This window comes from Poecile atricapillus, chromosome 23, assembly GCF_030490865.1.
Source record: "Poecile atricapillus isolate bPoeAtr1 chromosome 23, bPoeAtr1.hap1, whole genome shotgun sequence".
NCBI lineage: Eukaryota > Metazoa > Chordata > Aves > Passeriformes > Paridae > Poecile > Poecile atricapillus.
This window is the reverse complement of record NC_081271.1, coordinates 1,976,514-1,986,388: the sequence shown is the minus strand read 5'-3', so window position 1 is coordinate 1,986,388 and position 9,875 is coordinate 1,976,514. Positions and strand designations below refer to the sequence as shown.

General features: G+C 48.8%; 1 non-coding gene across 1 annotated transcript; it reads left to right on the top strand.

The window, feature by feature from the left end:
- Positions 1–1,726: 1,726 nt before the first annotated feature.
- Positions 1,727–1,798, top strand: TRNAW-CCA (transfer RNA tryptophan (anticodon CCA)). Its single transcript has one exon. It is a non-coding gene; the product is annotated as a tRNA-Trp (tRNA).
- Positions 1,799–9,875: the final 8,077 nt, after the last annotated feature.

Below are 9,875 nucleotides of genomic sequence, written 5' to 3'. Positions count from 1 at the left end.
TCCTGGGATGTCAGGAAAATTCCCAGGGAAGGTTTTGGAAATCAGATGGGGGAAAAACCCCACCAGGGTTCATTTGAGTCATTATTGGGCTCCCCCTAACGAGCATCGCTGGCCGGGGTTTATCGCTCTCCTGGGGGATTTTCTTCCGAGATCCATCGACTCCTGGAGTGTTCCCCCTTCCCAGAAGGATCTGGGGAATCTCCCAGCTCCCTGCTCTCCTTGGGGAGGATCCAGGAGAACCAGGGAGGGATCCAAGTACAGCAGGGAGAGATCCAGGAGCAACAGGGAGGGATCCAGGAACACCAAGGAGGGATCCAGGAACACCAAGGAGGGATCCAGGAACACCAAGGAGGGATCCAGGAGAACCAGAGAGGGATCCAGGAATAACAGGGAGGGATCCAGGAACACCAGAGAGGGATCCAGGAATAGCAGGGAGGGATCCAGGAGAACCAGAGAGGGATCCAGGAACACCAGAGAGGGATGCAAGAGAACCAGGGAGGAATCCAGGAATAACAGGGAGGGATTCAGGAACATCAGGGAGGGATCCAGGAGCATCAGGGAGGGATCCAGGAGAAACAGGGAGGGATCCAGGAGCATCAGGGAGGGATCCAGGAACATCAGGGAGGGAACCAGGAACAGCAGGGAGAGATCCAGGAGCAACAGGGAGGGATCCAGGAACACCAAGGAGGGATCCAGGAACACCAAGGAGGGATCCAGGAGAACCAGAGAGGGATCTAGAACCGGGGAGGGACCCAGAAGCAACAGGGAGGGATCCAGGAGCATCAGAGAGGGATCCAGAACTGGGGAGAGATCCAGGAACATCAGGGAGGGATCCAGGAATAAGAGGGAGGGATCCAGAACTGGGGAGGGATCCAGGAGCATCAGGGAGGGATCCAGGAGAACCAGAGAGGGATCCAGGAACACCAGAGAGAGATGCAAGAGAACCAGGGAGGAATCCAGGAGAAACAGGGAGGGATCCAGAACTGGGGAGGGACCCAGAAGCAACAGGGAGGGATCCAGGAGCATCAGGGAGGGATCCAGGAATAACAGGGAGGGATCCAGAACTGGGGAGGGATCCAGGAATACCAAGGAGGGATCCACGAACAGCAGGGAGGGATCCAGGAACATCAGGGAGGGATCCAGAATTGGGGAGGGATCCAGGAGCATCAGGGAGTGATCCAGGAGCATCCTGGGAGTGCCATGGGAAGGGATCAGGAACTCTCAGCTGATGGATCGGAAAAAGGTGTGAAAAGGCAGGAAAAGTTGGGAAATGTTGGGAAAAGGCGGGAAAAGGCGATTTTAGCGCCCCCAACTCACCGCACGCCCCTCCCCGTGCGCGGCCCCTTTAAATCCGCCGGGCCGGCACAGCCCACCGCTGGGCGGGACGGGGGGGGGATTCCTCCTCCTCTCCCCTGCAGCGCGCAGCCGCCATGGCCGCGCCACCCCCCCGCGGGCGGTGGTACAGCCCGGTGTGTAGCTATGGGGAAGGGGCGTGGCCAGCGCGGCGGGGCGGGATCGGAACCCCCTGAGGGCGGCGCGGGAAAGGCGCGGGCGCTGCTCCGGGACGATCCCGGGAAAAACTGGAATTTTTTTCCCGGTGTGCCGGAGCTTCCCGGTGTGCGGGAACTCCCCGGTGTGCGGGGCGCTCCCGGCGGGGCGGGGCGGGGCTGAGCAGCGGAAGTTGGCGCTGAGGGTTTTGCAGCAGGGGCGGAGGTGGCGCTGCCGAGACCTCGTGGCGCAACGGTAGCGCGTCTGACTCCAGATCAGAAGGCTGCGTGTTCGAATCACGTCGGGGTCACGGCGCCCTTCGGGGCTCCCTTTTTCAGCGGCCCCGGGATTTTTGGGGTGATCCCACAGATCCCGCAGATTTTGGGGTGAACGAAACTCCACTCGTGCTGTGGCTTCTCCTCGAGTCTCGTTTTTTTGCCCCATCTGAAAGAGCGTTGGAGGAAATTCTTCCAGAGCGTTGAATATTTAATATTAAAAAGTATTTGGGATCAATAGGGATTGTGAAGGGATCTCCTGGATCCCCAAATTCCTCCCGGATTTTGTGGATTGATGGCGAAAGCTGCTCCTGCCCCGTTCCCGTGGCTGCTCCTGGGAATTCCATGAGGAAACGTTGAAAAATTCCATGGGAATATTTATGGGATCACCCGCCAGCCCTCCCTGGGCTGCTCCTGAGGCTGCCTTGGGACTATTTATAAACATATCCAAATAAAAAATATTATTAATATTATGTCATATATATCTATATATCTATATATATCTATATATAAAAATATAGATGTTTTCCCTCTTTTCTCCCTCACTCTTTCCTGTTTTTCCCTTTCCTCTTTTCAGGGCTGCTCCCAGTTCCGTGCTTTTCCCTCTTTTCCCCCTGGGAATTGTGCCTGGGATTTCTGTGGGATCCACATCCCGTTCTCACCCTCCTCCTCCAGCCTCGCACCAAAAACATCCGAGTCTGTTCCAAATCTTGGGAGAACTGGGACATCCCGGCGTGGGGAAATTTGGGAATCTGCCTCCTCCGCATCCCTAATTTTAGGCAGTGAAATTCCAGAGCTGTCAGCCAAGAGCAGAGCTTGGCACAGGCAGGGACAGCAGTGACGGGGAGGAGGGAGCTGAGGAGCGGCTGGGACACGGCCCCGTTCCCGAAAACCATCCCAAAATGGGGCTGGAGAGTGGGAAAAACCAGGATTGGTGGGATTGGGAAAGTCCTCTGGGATTATCCCTAAATCCAGGGAGGACATTTTGGGGCTGGAACATGTCTGGAAAAGGGTTTGGAGAATCCTGAGGGAACTGGGGAAGATCTGGAGAATTCTGAGGGAACTGGGAAGGGTTTGGAGAATCCTGAGGGATCTGAGAAGGGTTTGGAGAATCCTGAGGGAGCTGGGAAGGGTTTGGGGAATCCTGAGGGAGCTGGGAAGGGTTTGGAGAATCCTGAGGGAGCTGGGGAAGGGTTTGGAGAATCCTGAGGGAGCTGGGAAGGCTCAGGCTGGAGAAAAGGAGGCTCAGGGGGAATTCCTGGCTCTGCACAAGTCCCTGCCAGGAGGGGACAGCCGGGGGGGATTTGGGATGTTATCCCAGGGAACAGGGACAGGAGGAGAGGGAACGGCCTCAGGCTGGGCCAGGGGAGGCTCAGCTTGGACAGCAGCAGGAATTTCCTCATGGAAAGGGCGGCCAGGCCTTGGAAGTGCCCAGGGAGGTTTGGAGTCCCCGTCCCTGGAGGTGGCAGCTGGAGGTGGCACTCAGGGCTCAGGGTGGGCATCGGGCACAGCTCGGACTCGCTGATCCCACAGGGATTTTCCAGCCTCAATTCCAGGATTTTTGGGATCTCAGCTGCTTCGTGCTCCTCCTGGGAATCTCCGTGTTCCACCCAACCCCACACAACCCTTCCCAGCGCTTCCAGGGATTTCCAGGAAATGCTCCAACATTTCCCCAAGCAGCGATGGATTTCAATTCCAATAAATTCCTCTTTTCACTCTTTATTTACCAAAAAAGCTTTCCCTATTTTCCCTCTTTATCCATAAAAAAAAATCCCTCTTTTCCATCTTTATCCATAAAAAATTCCTTATTTTCCCTCTTTATCCATAAAAAAAACCCAAACTTCTTTTCCCTCTTTATCCACCAAAAATTATCCCTGTTTTCCCTCTTTTTCCACCAAAAAAATTCCATATTTTCGTTCTTTATCCACCAAAAAATTCCCTCTTTTCTCTTTTTATCCACCAAAAATTATCCCTGTTTTCCCTCTTTATCCACCAAAAAAATTCCATATTTTCATTCTTTATCCACAAAAAAATTCCCTGTTTTCCCTCTTTACCCACAACCTCCACATTATTAAATAAAACCCCTTTTCCCGCATTTCCCGAGCTGATTATTCCCATTTTATTCCCATTTTATTCCCATTTTTTCCTTCCTCCTGCAGCTCTTTCCCCCCATTCCCCATCCCAGGAATTCCTAGCAGGTGAGAAAAAGGGAATTCAAAGCAGGAATTTGAATCTCCTCAGGAATTCCCGCTCCTCCCCTGCTGTTCCCATGGAAACAGATGTGGAATTACAGGGATTTTATGGATTTTTGGGAATATTTTGAATTCTTTTTCCCTTTTAACAGTGACGTCTTCCTTCATTCCCGAGGTTGGGGTAAATAAAAAATCCGCTTTTTTCAGGCACCAAAAAAATTGGGAATTCGTCATTCCCAGACACCTGGGATTTGTGGCTGAGCCGTTCCTGTCTTGTTAAAATTCCCCGTTTTTTCCCTGTTTTATCCCATTTTTCCTCCTTTTTCTCAGGTGTTTATCCATGAATTTTAGTGGGCAGGAAAATGGTTTTGTTGGGATTTATTTTTGTTGTTGTTGTTTTAATCTTAATTAAATACTTAATATCAATTTACTTCATTAAATACTTAAATATTATTGAATTTATATTTTTAATTATTATATGTAATAATATATGTTTATGTATTTTTATGCATATAAATTTATATATTTATATAAAATTATGTTTATATATTTATATTTGTATATATTATGTATTTACATATTACACATTTATATATTTTATATTTTATATTATAATTTCATATTAAATATTAAATATACTTAATATAAATATACTTAAATACTTAAATAATATTTCATTTATATTTTATATTACTATATACAATAATATATTTATATATAATTTTATATTATAATTTTTATATTAAGCACTAAATATAGTTAATATAAATTTAAATTAAATACTTAAATATAATTTAATTTATAATTTTAATTATTATATATAATAATAATATATTTTATATTTATATTATGCATTTTTATATTATAATTTATTATAATCCAGCTTTGGAATGGGATTTTTCCAGTTTTGGAATGGGATTTTTCCAGTTTGGGAATGGGTTTTTTCCATCTTTGGAATGGGATTTTTCCAGTTCGGGAAGGGGATTTTTCCAGCTTTGGAATGGGATTTTTCCAGTTTGGGAATGGGATTTTTCCAGCTTGGGAATGGGATTTTTCCAGTTTGGGAATGGGATTTTTCCATCTTTGGAATTGGATTTTTCCAGCTTTGGAATTGGATTTTTCCAGTTTGGGAAGGGGATTTTTCCAGTTTGGGAAGGGGATTTTTCCAGCTTGGGAATGGGATTTTTCCAGTTTGGGAAGGGGATTTTTCCAGTTTTGGGAATGGGATTTTTCCAGCTTTGGGAATGGGATTTTTCCAGTTTTGGAAGGGGATTTTTCCAGCTTTGGAATGGGATTTTTCCAGTTTGGGAAGGGGATTTTTCCAGCTTTGGAATGGGATTTTTCCAGCTTGGGAAGGGTCCAAGGATGCTCCTGTGGGCCCAGCCCTGAGCTCGGTGTTGATGAGGGAAAAGCTCAGGAGCGGAATTCCCTGGGAACGCCGAGGATTTCCAGAGCTCCAGAACCTCTCCAGGGTATTCCCGAAGGCCTGGGAACATCCAATGGATCCCTGAGGATCCCTGGCTGGGAAGTTCTCCTCTGAGGAATTTTCCATAAAGTTCTTCCACAACGTTTTGAGGAGAAAAAAGAAACTTTTAACACCTTTTGAAAGAACCAGGTCAAGGCAGCAAAACCCTGGGATGAGCGGAATTTTGGGAATTTGCTCCAAAGGCTCCAACATCCCACTGCTCCAAGCTCTGTGTGGGATGGAGGAGCGGAATTTTGGGAATCAGGTCCAAAATCCCACTGCTCCGAGCTCTGTGTGGGATGCAGGAGCGGAATTTTGGGAATTGGATCCAAGATCCCACTGCTCTGAGCTTCCTGTGGGATGGAGGAGCAGAATTTTGGGAATTTGCTCCAAAGGATCCAAGATCCCGCTGCTCCGAGCTCTGTGTGGGATACAGGACAGGAATTTTGGGAATTGGATCCAAGATCCCACTGCTCTGAGCTTCCTGTGGGATGGAGGAGCAGAATTTTGGGAATTTGCTCCAAAGGATCCAAGATCCCGCTGCTCTGAGCTCTGTGTGGGATACAGGACAGGAATTTTGGGAATTTGCTCCAAGATCCCTCTGCTCCAAGCTCCCTGTGGGACACAGGAGCGGAATTTTGGGATTCTGCCGCCCTCGCCATTCCCGTTTTCCCCATTTCGGGGTGACCTCCATGGGATGAGCTCTCCCCTCGCTGATCCCTGGGATCCCCCATCCCCATCCCTTCATCCCACAGAGTCTCTCCCTCCTCTCATCTCCTCCTTTCCCGGTTTTTTCCTCCCTTTCCCTGGGAATTTTCCCGTCTCTCCCTCCTCTCATCTCCTCCTTTCCCGGTTTTTTCCTCCCTTTCCCTGGGAATTTTCCCCATCCCCATCCCTTTTTCCCACAGAGTCTCTCCCTCCTCTCATCTCCGCCTTTCCCGGTTTTTTCCTCCCTTTCCCTGGGAATTTTCCCGTCTCTCCCTCCTCTCATCTCCTCCTTTCCCGGTTTTTTCCTCCCTTTCCCTGGGAATTTTCCCCTCTTTAGGGCGGGCAGCAGCGCCGCCGTTCCCGAACATCCAGTGCGAGCTCGGGGATCCATAAAAGGCTCCGGGATGGATCGGGAACGCCGGGAATTCGCACGCACAGCCCCGAGGAGGAGCCCAGCTGGGGGAAACCCTCCCCGCCCTGAGTGTCCTACATCTTCCAGAGGGAAAACGCCAGCCCCGCTGGATTTCCGCGGATTTTTTTTTCCCTCCCCTTTTCCCTCTTCCCACGCAGCGAATTCCCAACCCCGGCTGCTCCCAGCGCCGCTCGCAGCCCGGCGGGGAGTGGGAGGAGGAAGAGGATGCTCGGAGGATTTGGGAAAATCCGGAGCATTTCCAGCCATGCTCCAGCTGGCGCGGCGGCTCCGGAGCTGTGAGTATTCCCGAGAAATCCTGGGAAAAAGGAAATAGGGAATTCCTCGCTGGTGGTCGTTTGGAGGGGGATGCTTTGGGATGCCGAGGTTTTTTGGGACCAGCCACAAACAAAGCTTGGAGTTTGCGTTTCCCTTCCTAAACTGGGTGGAGGAAGAGGATTTTTTTCCCTTTTTTGTGAAAAAGGAAGGGAATTTCCCGTACTTCCACACCCCCCTCTCCCAAATCCCAGATTTTCAGCTTTTCCCCCTCCCAGCATCCCCAATCCCGTTTTTCCAGCGGTTTTCCCGGAGCAGGCCCGGCAGGGATGGGGTTGCTGTGACCTCCCCCAGGCGCGATCTGCCCCGAGCTCCTCCCGTTCCCTCGGAGGCCGAAAAAAAGAGGGAAAAGAGCTCTGGAAACCCAACCCGAGGGTTTGGAAAAGCTTTCCTGTGTCTGACGGGAGCAGGAGAGGAGCTTTTGGGATGAGGGGAGGGATTCGGGATCCTGGTGGGAACTGGGGAAGGGTGACCCTTTGCTCTTGCAGGTGGCTCCTTGCTATTAATTTAAATTTAATAAATTAAATTGAATTAAATTAAATTATGTTAAATTAAATTAAAAATCCTGAGGTAAGCTGTGACGTGAGTGAACCTCACCTTGCTCTGCTGATTTTTCATTCAGGATTTAAAAAATAAAAATAATAAAAGAAAATAAAAGTAAAAATAAAATATAAAATAAAAATAAAATATAAAATAAAAATAAAAATAAAATATAAAATAAAAATTAAAATAAAAATTAAAATAAAAAAAAATAAAAATAAAAATAAAAATAAAAATAAAAATAAAAATAAAAATAAAAACAAAAATATAATAAAAATATAATAAAAATAAAAAATAAATATAAAAATAAAATATAAAAATATAAAAAATAAAAACAAAAAATATATTTAAAATAAAAATAAAAATAAAATAAAAATTAATAATAATAATATAAAAATAATAAAAATAAAATAAAAATAAAATAAAAATAAAAATAAAAATAAAAATATAAAAATAAAAGGCTGATTTGGGCTCTTTTCTGTCTTTCAAAAAAAAACCGAAGCAGCTTTTTCCCTGTCCCGGAGCTGTGACACCCCTGCCATCTCCTGCTGGGGAATATTTCCTTCCCAACCCCTCTCCCTCCCATCAGCAGCTGCAGGAAGTCGCAGCTGGCAGGAGGAGGCTGGAAAAGATCCCGAGGGATCGGGATGGGGGAAGGGATGAGGCTGGGGGAGGCTCCCGGCCGCTCCCGTTATCCCAAAGGATGCTCGGGGTCGCGGGGGGCACAAAACGAGCCGCGATCGCCGCTGCTTTTCCTCTGCTCGGCGCGATGAAATCTCCTCCAATTCCCACGGTTTTCCCTCTTTTTGCGGTTTTTTTTCCAGGCGGAGGCAGGGAAGCGGCGGGGTTTTGTTGTTGTTGTTCTTTTCCGGGTGGTTGTTACTATGGAGAGGTCAGGAATGCCCGGCTGACAATTCCAAGCCTGTTCCTTTCATTCCCAGCTGCCGGGCTTGGAGAGAAGGCACCGGGAGCGGGCTGATCCCAGCCCCTTTTCCCTCGGGATATGGGGGAGAGGGCGGATCCTCTCCCCGAAATCTCCTGGGTGGCGTCCTGTGTCCCACGGAGGGTCTGCTCCTGCTGGGGATGGGATCTTTGGGATGCTCCTGCTGAGGATGGGATCTTTGGGATGCTCCTGCTGGGGATGGAATCTTTGGGATGCTCCTGCTGGGAATGGGATTTTTGGGATGCTCCTGCTGGGAATGGGATCTTTGCGATGTTCCTGCTGGCAGATGGAATCTTTGGGATGCTCCTGCTGGGGATGGGATTTTTGGGATCCTCCTGCTGGGGATGGGATCTTTGGGATTCTCCTGCTGGCAGATAGAATCTTTGGGATGTTCCTGGTTGGGATGGAATCTTTGGGATGCTCCTGCTGGCAGATGGAATATTTGGGATGCTCCTGGTGGGGATGGAATCTTTGGGATGCTCCTGCTGGGGATGGGATTTTTGGGATGCTCCTGGTGGGGATAGGATTTTTGGGATGCTCCTGGTGGCAGATGGAATCTTTGGGATGCTCTTGCTGGCAGATGGAATTTTTGGGATGCTCCTGGTGGGGGTGGGATCTTTGGGATGCTCCTGGTGGGGATGGGATTTTTGGGATGTTCCTGCTGGGGATGGGATCTTCGGGATGCTCCTGGTGGGAATGGGATTTTTGGGATGCTCCTGGTGGGGATGGGATTTTTGGGGCTCTGAGGATCATCCTGGGTCTGTCCCATTCCCAAATGGGAGGAGATTTGGATTCCAGCTCGCTCGTGTGCTGGCCTTTGGAATTTCGAGCCTGGAGCAGCAAAACTTCCAAATCCTGGAAGAGAAGAGAGATGGGAAAGGAGCTGCCGAGCTCTGACATCTCCCCCTGTTCATCCCATGAATCCCTCGGAATTTCACCCGCCTGGCTCTGGCAAATCCCAAATTATTGCAGGTCCATGAATTCCACGAATCCTCCAAAGCGAGGGATGGGTTTTCCTTGGAGGGAATATCCAGGAGAGGTCCCGCTGTACCCCTGGAGCCCTGACCCCTCCTCCCCTGCCCATCCGTGCTCCAAATCCACTTGGAAAAGACCCTGGATCAAAATCAAGGAATTTTATCCTGCAGGGATAAGGACTGGAGTGGGCTCTGCCCCAGAAAAGCAATTTCCCTTCCCTCGGATTTCAAATGTCAATTAGCGCGGGCTGATGAAGCGCTAATTCCCTGAGCCCGGGAGCTGCTGTCGCTTCCCGGTGAAATCCAGGTGATTTTTGGAATCCAGGAATTCAGCGTGTGAGCCTGACCTTGATTCCCTCCACGGGAGGGAAGAGGAGCAGATTCTTTGTGTGCCAAGGCAGCGGAATTCAGGTAGAGCTTTGCATTCCAGCCGAATTCCCAGCTTTTTTTGCTCCGTTGTTCCCACGGAGAATCCATCCTCATCCCTCTCCAATCGCTCCCTGCCTGCTGGGATGTTGAAAATGAATTTTTAGGCCGTTTTTAGG